The 14,879-nt window shown below is 40.7% G+C and overlaps 2 non-coding genes across 2 annotated transcripts; one reads left to right on the top strand and one right to left on the bottom strand.

The window, feature by feature from the left end:
* Nucleotides 1-277: 277 nt before the first annotated feature.
* LOC141716047 (small nucleolar RNA R71) lies at nt 278-384 on the bottom strand. The gene has a single exon (XR_012572780.1). It is a non-coding gene; the product is annotated as a small nucleolar RNA R71 (small nucleolar RNA).
* An 11,024-nt stretch (nt 385-11,408) lies between these two features.
* LOC141716238 (small nucleolar RNA R71) lies at nt 11,409-11,515 on the top strand. Its single transcript, XR_012572955.1, has one exon. It is a non-coding gene; the product is annotated as a small nucleolar RNA R71 (small nucleolar RNA).
* Nucleotides 11,516-14,879: the final 3,364 nt, after the last annotated feature.

The raw sequence follows: 14,879 nt of genomic DNA, 5'->3' as shown, positions 1-14,879 counted from the left end.
CAAGCCGGGCACTATTCAGATGGTGCAGAATTCTGTTTCTTTTGGAGGAGCGGCAACTGAAGACCCCAACATGCACATAAGGAATTTTGTCGAGATCTGCAGCACTTTTAAGTATAATGGCGTGACTGATGAGGCTATCAAGTTGAGGCTTTTCCCATTCTCACTAAGGGATAAAGCTAAAGACTGGTTACATTCTGAACCAGCTGGGTCAATCACTACGTGGCAAGATCTTGCGCAAAAGTTTCTGGTGAAGTTTTATCCAATGGCAAAGACTGCTGCTATGAGGAGTGCTCTTACTCAATTTGCGCAGTAACCTACAGAATCTATGTGCGAGGCTTGGGAACGCTACAAGGAAATGTTGAGAAAATGTCCACATCATGGAATGCCAGATTGGATGGTAATCACTGGTTTTTATAATGGTTTGGGGGCCCAATCTCGGCCCATGCTCGATGCAGCAGCTGGAGGCGCCTTATGGGCTAAAAGCTATACTGAGGCGTATAATCCTATCGAGACGATGGCTGCAAATGAGCATCAAAACCCAACTCAGAGGATGACGTCAGGCAAGGTCGCAGGTATTCTGGAAGTTGATGCAGCCACCGCTATTGCAGCCCAGCTCCAAGCGCTATCAATGAAGGTTGATTCTCTGGCTACGTATGGAGTTAATCAAATAGCTATGGTTTGTGAGCTTTGTGCAGGTTCTCATGCTACGGATCAGTGTTCTCTTGTCAACGAATCTGTTCAATATGTGAATAATTATCAGCGACAACAGCAGCCTGTGCCAGCGACCTATCATCCTAACAACAGAAATCATCCAAATTTCAGCTGGGGAAATAATCAGAATGCTATTCAGCCACCATATCAGCAAGGAGTAAGTAAACAGTTTAACCCACCTGGATTCCAGCAACCACAGCAGTATGCTACAAGGCAATCATATCCTCAACAGGGAAGTGCAGCTGCACCTACTAGTGCTGATTTTGAGGAACTTAAGTTGTTGTGCAAGAGTCAGGCGGTTTCTATCAAGACCTTGGAAAATCAAATCGGTCAATTAGCCAATGCAGTGCTCAATCGTCAACCTGGCACTCTTCCTAGTGACACGGAAGTACCAGGAAGGAAGGAAGTTAAAGATCAAGTCAAGGCTATTACCTTAAGGTCTGGAAAAGTAGCTGATGCTGAAAAGGCAAAAGAAGTCGAAGCTGAATTTAGAGATGAAGAATCTAAGCAAAAGGAGAAAGCGGCGGAACCAAGGAAGACTACTGTTGAACACACTCTGCCTGAGGTTAATACAGGGGAGAAACAGCTTTATCCTCCACCACCTTTTCCTAAGAGATTGCAGCAACAAAAGCTGGATAGACAGTTCGGGAAGTTTCTGGAGGTGTTCAAGAAACTTCACATCAATATACCTTTCGCTGAGGCTCTGGAACAAATGCCTAGCTATGCGAAGTTTATGAAGACTATTCTTTCAAGGAAGGTGAAACTGGATGACCTTGAAACCGTTGCTCTCACGGAAGAATGCAGCGCGGTTCTGCAACAAAAGTTACCACCAAAACTGAAAGATCCAGGAAGCTTCACCATTCCTTGCACCATTGGCAATCTAACTTTTGACAAGTGCCTTTGTGATTTGGGAGCAAGCATTAATCTGATGCCGTTGTCGATCTTTAAAAAGCTGGATCTGCCTGATCCAAAACCCACATACATGTCGCTACAATTGGCGGACCATTCCATTACTTACCCAAGGGGCATAGTTGAGGATATGCTCGTCAAGGTGGATAAGCTCTTCTTTCCTGCAGATTTTGTTATTCTGGATTTTGAGGAAGATAAGAAGATTCCCATAATCTTGGGGAGGCCTTTCTTGGCTACTGGCCGTACCTTGATAGATGTGCAAAAAGGGGAACTTACTATGCGGGTCCAAGATCAGGATGTGACCTTCAACGTATTCAAGGCAATGAAATTCCCTACAGACGATGAGGAGTGCTTAAAAGTGGATGTGATTGATTCTGCGGTTACTTCGGAACTCGAGCACATGCTAATGTCTGATGCATTGGAAAAGGCCTTAGTGGGGGAATTTGACAGCGATGATGAAGATAGCAATGAGCAATTACAATATCTGAACGCTTCTCCATGGAAGCGAAAGCTGGACATACCATTTGAATCTCTTGGTACTTCTGACCTTAAGAATGCTGAAGGGAAGCTCAAACCATCAATAGAAGAAGCACCTACCTTAGAGCTTAAACCATTACCTGAACACTTGAGGTATGCTTTTTTAGGTGATTCATCTACGTTACCTGTTATTATTTCAGCTGACCTTTCAGGTAGTGAGGAAGACAAGCTCTAAGGATTTTGAGAGAATTCAAATCGGCTATAGGATGGACCATAGAAGACATCAAGGGGATAAGTCCTTCATATTGTATGCATAAAATTCTGCTAGAGGAAGGTAGTAAGCCAACTGTGGAACAACAACAAAGACTGAATCCCATCATGAAGGAGGTGGTGAAGAAAGAAATTCTGAAATGGCTAGACGCAGGCATCATTTATCCTATTTCTGACAGCTCGTGGGTGAGCCCCGTACAATGTGTTCCTAAGAAAGGAGGTATCACTGTGGTAGCAAATGAAAAGAATGAGCTCATCCCTACTCGAACAGTTACAGGATGGAGAGTATGCATGGATTATAGAAAATTGAACAAAGCCACAAGAAAGGATCACTTTCCTCTTCCATTTATTGATCAAATGCTTGACAGATTGGCGGGACATGAGTATTTTTGTCTTCTGGATGGTTATTCCGGGTATAATCAGATTTGTATTGCACCAGAGGATCAGGAAAAGACTACCTTCACTTGTCCATTTGGCACATTTGCTTTTCGTAGAGTTTCGTTTGGGTTATGTGGCGCCCCGGCCATCTTTCAGAGATGTATGATGGCTATATTCTCTGACATGATTGGAAATAACATCGAAGTGTTCATGGATGACTTCTCCGTCTTTGGACACTCATATGATGAATGTTTGAATAATCTGCGCGCCGTACTCAAAAGATGCGTGGAAACTAATTTGGTGCTTAATTGGGAGAAATGTCATTTTATGGTGCATGAAGGCATTATCCTTGGGCATAAGGTCTCTAGCAAGGGTCTGGAGGTGGACAAGGCCAAGGTGGGAGTCATTGAAAATCTTCCCCCACCTAATTCGGTGAAAGGAATCCGTAGTTTTCTCGGTCATGCGGGTTTTTATCGGCGATTCATCAAAGACTTTTCAAAGATATCTAAGCCGTTGTGCAATCTACTTGAGAAAGATGTGCCTTTCAAATTTGATGATGAATGTTTGGCAGCATTCGAGACTCTCAAGGAAAGTTTAATCACGGCACCAGTTATTACAGCACCAGATTGGACAGAACCGTTTGAGATGATGTGTGATGCGAGTGATTATGCGGTAGGTGCAGTTCTGGGACAGCGCAAGAAAAATCTCTTCCATGTGGTTTACTATGCGAGTAAGACTTTAAATGGGGCCCAATTGAACTACACCACTACTGAGAAGGAGCTTTTGGCTATAGTCTTTGGCTTTGAGAAATTTCGATCTTATCTGCTTGGTACGAAAGTGACAGTATTCACTGATCATGCAGCTATTCGCTATCTGGTTTCTAAGAAGGATTCGAAGCCAAGACTCATTCGTTGGGTGCTTTTACTTCAAGAATTTGAGTTAGAGATCAAAGATAGAAAAGGTACTGAGAATCAAGTAGCTGACCATCTCTCTAGGTTGGAGAATCCCGATTCTACTTCACAAGATAGGACGTTAATCAATGAATCTTTTCCGGATGAGCAGTTATTTGCAATTCAGGAGGAAGAACCATGGTTTGCAGATATTGTAAACTATCTTGTCAGCAATATAATGCCTCCTAATTTGACATCCGCGCAAAAGAAGAAGTTTCTGCATGAGGTGAAGTGGTATATGTGGGATGAACCATATTTGTTTAGACAGGGAGCTGACCAGATCATCAGGAGATGTATCCCGTTCTGTGAGACGGAGGGGATATTACGAGACTGCCATTCCACGGTTTATGGTGGACACTATGGAGGTGAGAAGACGGCAGCTCGTATTCTGCAAGCAGGTTTTTTCTGGCCTACCTTGTTCAAGGATGCTTATCAGTTTGTTTTAAGGTGTGATCGTTGCCAAAGAGTGGGAAATTTGTCAAGGAAGGATGAGATGCCATTAAATGTGATGCTTGAAGTCGAGGTCTTTGATGTATGGGGAATCGATTTCATGTGGCCTTTTATCTCGTCTTGCAATAATCTGTACATCTTGCGGGCAGTCGATTATGTCTCAAAATGGGTCGAAGTTAAAGCTTTATCGACAAATGATGCAAAGGCAGTGCTAAATTTTCTTCATAAGCAAATTTTCACAAGGTTTGGAATGCCTCGGGTAATCATAAGTGATGAAGGATCGCATTTTTGCAACCGTAAGTTCACTTCTATGATGCAGCGTTATAATGTGAATCATCGAGTAGCTACTGCCTATCATCCGCAAACAAATGGTCAAGCGGAAGTGTCTAACAGAGAGATAAAGCGCATTCTAGAGAAGGTTGTTTGTCCGTCAAGGAAGGATTGGTCTTTAAAGCTCGATGAAGCTGTTTGGGCTTACAGAACAGCATACAAAACTCCACTTGGGATGTCACCGTTTCAGTTGGTGTACGGTAAGGGATGTCATCTACAGGCGGAGCTTGAGCATAAGGCCTACTGGGCATTGAAGAAATTGAACCTAGATTTAGATGCAGCTGGTAAGAAAAGAATGCTTCAGCTTAATGAACTTGATGAATTTCGACTTCAAGCGTACGAGAATAACAAAATGTATAAGGAAAAGGTGAAGAGGTGGCACGATAGGAAGCTGCATCCTAAGTTATTTGTGCCAGGGCAACAAGTTCTGTTATTCAACTCTCGGCTCCGACTTTTTCCTGGGAAGTTGAAATCAAGGTGGTCTGGACCTTTTATTGTCAAAACTGTGTTTCCACATGGAGCGGTGGAAATTTTTGAGAATGATTCGGACCAAGCATTCAAGGTTAACGGTCAGCGGTTGAAACACTACTATGGGGACATGGCAAACCGAGAGGTGGTTAGTGCCATTTTGTTGACTACTTGAGAAAGGTACGGAACGTCAAGCTAATGACGAAAAAGAAGCGCTGCGTGGGAGGCAACCCATGAATTGTTGTTACAGGAACCCTTAGAAGTTAATAACCTATCCAAAAACACAAAAAAATCAGAAAAGAGGGGCTGAAAAAAAAAAATTCCAGAGACCCTCTGCGCGCCCGCGCAGAAATGCTGAGTGGCCGCGCAGGGGTCGAGTTCCAGAAATTTTTTTTTACAGTTCAGAAAAAAAAAAAAAAACAAAAACACAAAAACCCATCACAGCCCATAAACCCACGAATTCTTTTCCCATTACCCCATGATTTTATCCCTCAACCCCACTCCTAATCTAATTTAACCTACTCCACACCCTATATATACATACACCTATCCTACATATCTCCCACAAACTTCCTACACTTAAACCCTCTCATAAACATCAAAAATTAGTTCTTACACACTTTTATTCACAAATCAATGGCACCCAAGAGAGCACGCACTATTAACAGCAACAGCACAGTTCCTACTGCTGATTCATCAAGGGGTACTGCTGCAAGGCCTCGGTTAACTGACAGAGCTGCGGAGGAGGAGTACACTAGGCTGTTGGGGAAGCCGATTTTGAAGGAGAGGGGGTTTTTACCATCAGGGAGGGATGGTGAGTTGTTGCCCATGATTGCAGAGAAGGGGTGGATAGCTTTTTGTGAGTCGCCCGAAGCAGTACCGATGAGTGTTGTTCGCGAGTTCTACGCGAACGCGAAGGCTGAAAAGAATGGGTTTTCTGTAGTTCGTGGGCTGACGGTTGATTATCATCCTGCGGCGATTCGCCGTGTGATTGGACAGCGAGAGAGGAAGCCCGAGGAGGAGAACTGGAATGAAAAGACTGCTGAGGATTTTGACTTGGATTTGATTTGTGCGACTCTCTGTCGACCGGGCACAGTTTGGAACCGCAGTCCAGCCAATAATGAGTATCGTCACTTTCCGGCGATCGCCATGAACAGGTATGCCCGTGCATGGAATGCATTTATATGTGCTAATATTTTGCCTTCTTCACATGCACACGAGGTCACAGTTGAGAGAGCACAGCTGTTGTGGGGAATTCTGAATGAGGAATACTATGTGGACCTTGGTGAGTTTATCTACCAAGGAATTCTGAAGTTTTTGAGGGGAGCAAAGCATATGAACATCCCTTATGCATCCACGGTTACAAAGCTATGCCGAGCAGTAGGAGTGAACTGGCCGGCTCATGAGCAGTTGCAGTTGCCAGCAGCTCCGATAGATTCTGGCACTCTGAATGGGATGCAGGAGTGGACCGGTGGTGAGCCTGAGGAGCATGGGCTGGGTTATCGTCTTCCAGGAGGACGTTCAGCACGAGGTGCTACTATGGCTAGGCCAGGGCGTGGTGAGGCTGGTTCTTCGAGAGCTCAGGAGGGTGCTGGGATGGGTGATGCCCAGTATAGGAGGCTTTCACGGCGGATGGATGCCATGTATGAGACGCAGAGCAGGTTTGCTCAGGAGCTCACTCTTGCGTTAGGGACTGCTTTTCGAGGCCTTGGAGCTGATATCCAGTGGCCAGTTTTTGGTGAGGACTCTGCATACCCGCCGCCTGATACTCCACCCACTGAGGGTGATGATGATGACTCCGAGTAGGTATACCCTGTGTTCCTTTCTACTACCTTCACTGGGGACAGTGAAGATTTTAAGTTTGGGGGTGGTAGTTAAGGAATATTTTGTGTGTGTCATATAGCTGCATATTCATGATAGTTAGTCATATAGTTGCATAATTTTTGCCATATAGTTTTTTTTATATAGCTTTATTTGTTTGTCATATCATATAGCTCATGCATATACCATGATCCCTTTTGCAATGATTTATCGACTGAATTGTGATATTGATGCGAGTGTAGTGATAGCATTAAAGTGTTATTAAGTTGTGTAGGTTGATATGCATGCTAGAAGCACTTGTATTTTCACTAAGTCTTAGAGAATGCTTAAGGGCTAGATTGTTGTTATGATCTGATTATTTTCGAGGATAATCTATTTATTATGCTTAGAATTTGATAATAGGTTCTTAGTGGTAAAGGCATGAAAAAGAAAAAATGGAGTAAAAATGGAATTTGTTGCTAGTTGTGGCTAGGCGTCAAATGGCTAGTAGCCGGCTCGCATGTTATGCGAGTAGTCTAGGGTTGAGCAAGATGGAGCGAAACGCACTTGCTCAGAGAAAAAAAAAAATTTGCATAATTGATCAAGAGTGGGCTCTTTGGTATTCGAGTTATTAAGTTCTTAGGGGACTTTGTGCCTAGTGACCTAAGGCTTTTAGAGTCTGGGATCCGCTAACCTAACGCTCGTTACATGGATACCATTGTATAAGTCTTTTGTGGACCTCACTCATTGCACGGTCAAATAAGCATTTGAGTGTAAATAAAAAGCACGATTCCGTAGTAAGCTCTAGAGTTCTTGTAGTGTTGTATATCGCTTTGTGCCTAGAATTTTTATTCTTTGTATAATCGTAGGATTGCCTTGAGGATAGTCTAGTCATAGTAATTGGTCTAGTTCCGAAGCATATCTGTAAGCATTTGAACACACCACGTTTCTGGCTGTATGTCTGTTTGCATGAGTTTGTTGATCTTTAGTGTCTAACTGCATTCATTGAGACGTGACAATTTGGTTGGTTAATTGTAGTAAGGGGGATCGTTGCATTTTCATATAGATTGCATTCATGCATATTTTTATTTGTTTTGAGTCTGTGACGCTTGAGGACAAGCATCGATTTAAGTTTGGGGGTGTGATAAGTGGCATTTTATACCACTTAGAACGTCTTAAAATGGCTTAAATTGGTGTCTTGAAATCAAGTATTTTGTGTATTTGATGCGTTTTTCTAGTGTTTATGCATTTCAGGGTATTAGTTGCATTTCGGAGGAGGAATCGTCAAGAATAAGCCTTGGCATGTGTTCACCATTGAGAGAGGAAAAGAACGGGCAGATTACGGCGAAGAAACGGAGCAAACCGGGAATTTTTCCAGTAGGGTCCTGCGCGCCCGCGCAACAATGCTGAGCGGCCGCGCAGCAGCCTTGCGCGCCCGCGCAGAAATGCTGAGTGGCCGCGCAGGGTCGGGGAAAAAGATGAATTATTTTAGACTTCTACTTCTGTTTGGCTTCCAACTTCTATGTAATCTGAGTTTTATGGGACTATTATATAAGTAGATTTGAGACATTTTCATAGAGAATAAAAAAGGAGATTATATTTTAGATTGTGTTTTGCGCAAGAAGCGAATGAGATAAGGAAGAAGACCGATTTAGCACACAGCAACGAAGAGGAAGCATATATTCTTGTGATTCTTGTTTCGTTGTAACGTTGGATGCTAGTTTTCTTGCTTTGACTTATTTATTCTTGTGACGTACTCTGTTTTAATATAATCAGTTTAGTTATTATTTTCTTGTGTTTGTTTATCATGATTTCATATGAACCCATGATGGCGATAAGTTCTATTATGGGCTAATCGTGATCATGGGGTTGCAACGGATTTATTATGGAATTCTGTAGTTAATTGTTTAATACTTTAGTGTGTGATGATTGCATGATATCTAGTATTGGTTGTGCGTATTCGTCTTATGTGCGTCGTGAACATATAAGATAGGGTGTTAATCTCTTGTGAAGCGACGGTGGATCTTGAGATTTAGAACTTGCCATGCTAGCATAGGTTCATGTACGTTGTGCATGATTAGTGGGTAACTCTAACAGTTTTATTTGCCCTATGTAATTAAAAAAGGAATAACTTGTGCTTAAATCGTTGTGTTGTCAATTTCTGTAGACATATAGGAACTCAACATAATTGATGACTATTCAACTTCTATCTTAATTATGGATGTTTGGTAGAATGGTATTAGTACAATGGAAGTTGGCTTTTATCAGTTTCGTGTTATTCGATTAATATCATCACTGTCACATGCTAAAGGTAATAACAATGGCTATAGAAGGAAGTAATAATGAAGTTGTGATCTCATGAGTGTTTTATATTTGATAATTTGAAGTGTTAGTTAAGTGGTTAATTAAGTAGTTAATTATAGTTAATATTTAATCAACAATTTTAAGTGTTATTATCTTAACATTGAGAAGTAGTCATACATTGGTGAGTGAGTTAAATTAGACAATAAATTAGTCTGAGTCTCTGAGGGAACGAACTAGAAAGTATTCTATATTACTTGCGAACGCGTATACTTGCGTGAATATTAGTGCGTGATTTCGCCCTAACATTGCTCGACCGTAGGCTTGCTACCTTCCTCTAGCAGAATTTTATGCATGCAGTAAGAAGGGCTAATTGCCTTAATATCTGTTATAGTTCAACCAATTGTCGATTTGAACTCTCTTAGAAGCCTCATAAGCTTTTCCTCGTCACTACCTGAAAGGTCAGATGCAATAATAACAGGCAAAGTAGATGCATCATCTAAAAACGCATACCTCAAATGCTCAGGTAGAGGCTTAAGCTCAAGAGTGGGAGCTTCCTCAATAGATGGCTTGAGGCATTTAGGAGCTTTGTTCAATTCCTTCACTCCAAGAGATTCAAAAGGCATCTCAATCTTCCTCTTCCAGGGAGAAGCATTCAAATATTGTAATTGTTCTTCACCTTCGTCATCTTCACTATCTGAATTTCCCAATAAAGCTTTTTCTAAGGTATCAGACCTTAGCAATTGATCAAGTTCTAAAATAACTACAGAATCGACCAACTCCACCTTTAAGCACTCCTCATTTTCTGTAGGAAATTTCATAGCATTGAACACATTAAAAGTTACATCCTATGATCCAGCACTCACATTGTGAGCTCACCCTTCTGCACATCTATCAAGGTTCGGCCAGTCACCAAGAAAGGTCTTCCCAAGATTATGGGATTCTTCTTATCCTACTCGAAATTAAGAATGAGGAAATCAGCAGGGAAGATGAGTTTATCAACCTTGACCAAGACATCCTCCACAATACCTCGCGGATATGTAATAGAACAGTCGGCCAACTGCAAGGTCATATAAGTCAGTTTTGGATTAGGTAAGTCCAACTGCTTGAAGATTGACAAAGGCATCAGATTGATGCTAGCTCCCAAGTCACATAAGCATCTGTCAAAAGACATTTTTCCAATAGTACACGGAATAGTGAAGCTTCCTAGATCTTTAAGCTTCGGAGGCAACTTCTATTGTAGTACAACACTGCATTCCTCCATGAGAGCGACAGTCTCTAAATCATCTAGCTTCACTTTCCGAGAGAGAATACCTTTCATAAACTTTACGTAACTAGGCATCTGCTCAAGAGCCTCGGTGAAAGGTATGTTGATATGAAGTTTCTTGAACACCTCCAGAAACTTCTCAAATTGTTTGTCCAGCTTTTTCTTCTACAGCCGCTTAGGAAAAGGCGGTGGAGGATAGATCTGTTTCTCCCCTGTATTACCCTCAGGAGGAGTGTGCTCAACAGTAGTCTTCCTTGGTTCCACTTCTACTTCTTGCTGCTCTATTTCTTTCTCAACCTCAGCTTCTTCAGTCAATGCTTGAGTTTGTTCGGGATTCGCAACCTTTCCAGACCTCAAAGTGATTGCCTTTACCTGCTTCTTAGCTTCCTTCCTTCCTGGCACTTCAGTATCACTAGGTAGAGTACGAGGTTGATGATTTAGCAAGGCATTGGCAATTTTCCCAATTTGATTTTCCAAGGTCTTGATAGAAACAGCTTGACTCTTTCATGTTAGCTTCAACTCCTCTAATTTAGATTTTTCATTAGCTTATTGCAGCTTAAGTTGTTGTCTCGGTGTATAATGCGGTTGCTGAAAACCAGGGGGATTGTACTGCTTAGCTGGGTATTGCTGATAAGGTTGTTGAACCGCATTCTGAGCATTGCTCCAACTGAAATTAGGATAATTGCGGTTGTTGGGATGATAAGTGGCTGGCACAGGAACGCTGAAAGTTGCTCACGAACTCAGCCGATTCACTAGAAATTGCACACTGATCAGTCTCATAGGCACCAGCACAAAGATCACAGACACTAGCGATTTGATTAACCCCTTGATTAGCCAAAGTGTCCACCTTCATCGTCAAAGCCTTAAGTTGGGCAGCTATAGCAGTTGCTGCATCCAACTCTAGAATTCCTATTACTTTTCCCTGAGTAAGTCTCTGGGAAGGATTCTGGTACTCACTAGCAGCCATCAGTTCAATAAGTTTATAAGCTTCATTATAGCTTTTAGCCCACAAGGCTCCTCCTAATGCTGTATCGAGCATGGGTGTAGAAGTAGCAACCAATCCATTGTAGAAACAGTTAATATTTATCCAATTAGGCATGCCATGGTGTGGGCACTTCCTTAGCATCTCCTTATATCGATCCCAAGCCTCACACAGAGATTCTTCAGTTTGTTGAGTGAACTGAGTAAGAGCATTCCTGATTGCTGCAGTCTTTGCCATAAGGAAGAATTTAGTGAGAAATTTTTGAGCAAGATCTTCCCAGGTGGTGATAGACCCTGCTGGTAGAGAATGTAACCAGCACTTAGCTTTGTCCCTCATAGAGAATGGGAAAAGTTGCGGCTTGATAGCATCTTCAGTCACATCATTGAACTTGAATGTGTCGCAGATCTCGATGAAATCCCTGATGTGCATGTTGGGGTCTTTAGTAGGAGAACCCCCAAATTGAACTGAGTTCTGAATCATCTGAATCGTGCTTGACTTGATCTCAAAAGTGTTAGCCCTGATGGCTGGCCTGATGATACTTAACTGAATGTCATTGATCTTAGGCTGAGAATAGTCCATCAAAGCCTTAGAATTTTCTGCTTGATCACCCATCTCTACTAAAACTGGTTCCTCGACTTTCTCTTCTTCTTCTACCTTCTTTTCTTCTTCAAAAACTTCCTTTCGAACCACCACAACTTCTTCCTCGGCTTTATCCAGTGTTCTCTTACGAGTACGCGAACGCGTATGCATACACCCTCGCTAGAGTACCTGAAATAAGACAAGGAAACAAGTAAGTAACAATGTCCGAGTCAATGAAATTTAACGACCATTGATACAAAATACATAAACTAAAAATTAACACTGCAATCCCCGGCAACGGCGCCAAAAACTTGTTAGTCGCTAAATTCGCGCTAATAATACACGCAAGTATACGCGTTCGCAAGTAATATAGAATCTTTTCTAGTTCGTACCCACAGAGACTGGCTTGGTTAACTAATTAATTTATGCACTTAAGCAACAATGTATTATTATTATTTAATGCTAATATGATAACAAATTGAGGTTGTTGTTAGGTCACACAAAGTATAGAAGGGGGTTGATAACAGTGTTTACTACAATTAAATCGAATATAAGAACTCAAGTAACAGAAAACAGATTATATTTAACATAATAAACTCTGTTACAATATGGAAATGTCATCTCTCAGTGATGAACAAATTATCACGAGAGCTGTTAGGGTTATAATGAATAATAATTACGATTATGATAACACATATAGTGTAAACCCTATACATGTGTTTATATACTACACAGTTACAGGATAAACTTCTAATTGATATCGAATACAATTCTGCTTCCTAATATATATCAATCAGTTATCTTTTCTTCCAAGTATTCTATTCTTCATAGAATTCTTCTTCATGCATATCTCTTCTTATATTTGTCTTGATCTTCTTTCCTTTCAATCAGCCGTCTTCCTTATCTGAAAGTCTCCTTAAGTCCTGATATTATCTCCTGATAAATATCTCCTGATAACTTAAGTTCTGATAACTTAAGTTCTGATATCTTAAGTTCTGATATCTTAAGTTCTGACTTCACTATAAGTACTGATTTCCAGTTAAGTACTGATTTGTCCTGTTAAGTAAGATCTGAAAACTAAACACAAATCATATTAGACATGACATCACAAATATATCTAACAATATCCCCCAACTTGTAAATTAGCATAATATACAAGTTTAACAGATATTTGATGATGTCAAAAACATTAAGTACAAATGCATAAGAATTTGACTAGATAACTACAACTTACAGTCCTTTCAGCTTTACCATCCTTAAGATCTGATATTAGCTTCAGTCTGTATACACTTCAGAATTTAAGCAGTTGTAGATCTTCGACTTGGCTTCAATATTTGATCTCAATGATGTCAGGAGTTGTTCTGAGATAGTTCTTCAAAAGACATCTCTCAGCATATTCAAGTTCATTGACCATCCTCCTTTTAGCATTTTTCAATTCAGCTGTATCTTCACCAGTTTGAAAAATAGCTGCCCTGATATCATTTATTTTAGCTTTCCTTATGTCCTGATCAAGTCTGATCAGATATGCTTTGTCAGACTCTAGATTGAATTCCACAGCCTTATAACCCAGAAAAGTAGTTATGATCTTAGTAGTGTTAGGCTTCATTTCAACAATATCACCTTTGTGATCTCTGTACTTGGGACATTATGGGCTTTCAGACTTTACAGAGTAAAGCTTCTTCTGTCTTTGAATTTGTGACTTTAAATAACCTACAACACCATCTGTTAATCTATTTTTCACTTGAAGTAAAAATAGAATATGTTCCAGTTCTTCAAAATACTTTAGTGGAATAGCATTCTTTCTGATCTGGAATACCCTACCATCTGTCATAAAATATAACATGATGTGTTCTTTCAAAACAGAATGGTAAACCATTTGTACAGATTCAAGTTGATTCAATCTTTCAGGAGTTGCTCCTACTTCTGGTTCACTTAAGGAAGTTGGATCATTGGTAGTGTTATGTATTCTCCTTTCATCAGAACTACCCAATCCAGATTTATCTCTTATTTCCTTTCCTGTAACAACTCTTGCTTCAAAACCACTTGTTGTAGTCTTCAAAGGTTGAGTCTGTTGAGCTTTGGTGAATCCTGGTAAAAGTATCTTTGAAGGTTTAACATGAGCAATGTCAGAGGTTTCCTTTTCCTTAACTTCTGATATCAAGTCAACTTGAGCTATGTCAGAGGTTGCTTGCTTCACTGTCATATCAGAACTTACTACAGCTTGACTCTGAACAACATGAGCCATGTCAGAGGTTGTTTGAGAGATATTCTTTTTCATCAGAGTAAGACTAGCATCTTCTTCATCAATTATTTCTTCATCCATGACTGGCATATAAACCTTTACAGGTACATCAACTTTTTCTTTTGCCCTTGGACCTTGGATCTACTTCCACTTGTGATTTAGCTTTGGTTGCCTCAGAATTTGTTCTTTCTTTTATCACAATACCCTTAAGCTTTGGAAGTTTCTTTTCAACAACAGAAGCTTTAGATTTTGTCTTGACAATTTCTGCTTTGAGTCTAGCTTCTTCTTCCTTTAGACTCTCAAAGTCCATTCCTGGATTTTCTTTAAGAAATAATTTCTTTGAAATTTCTTCATCAAGTTCCAGATGTTCACCAGAACTTATCCTTTTACCAGTATCAGAACTTATTCTTCTCCTTGTATCAAAACTTGTTCTTTGACTTGTAATTCTAGCTTTACTTGATGAAATCCTTTGCCTTGACCATGACCTCTACCCTTATCAGAGTTTCCCTGGTCATCATTTCCATCATCCTTTCCCTTCAGTGTCTGAATATATTTGCATTTGGACTTAATCACTTTCTCCCCCTTTTTGGCATCAGCAGGTAAAAGAAGAGAGACAAGCAATTCCACTGAGGATTGGATCTCATTGAGTTGAGTTTGATGAGAAGCTTGATTCTTTAGAATTTCATCAATCTGAGTTTGTTGTTTCTCCTCAGTTTTCTCAATGTAGGCAATTCTGTCAAAGGCATGCTTGAAAAATCTGTTCTT

This window comes from Apium graveolens, chromosome 3 (assembly GCF_009905375.1).
Source record: "Apium graveolens cultivar Ventura chromosome 3, ASM990537v1, whole genome shotgun sequence".
NCBI classification, from domain to species: domain Eukaryota; kingdom Viridiplantae; phylum Streptophyta; class Magnoliopsida; order Apiales; family Apiaceae; genus Apium; species Apium graveolens.
Note: the sequence above shows the minus strand (reverse complement) of the source record. Positions and strands in the feature narration are given on the sequence as shown.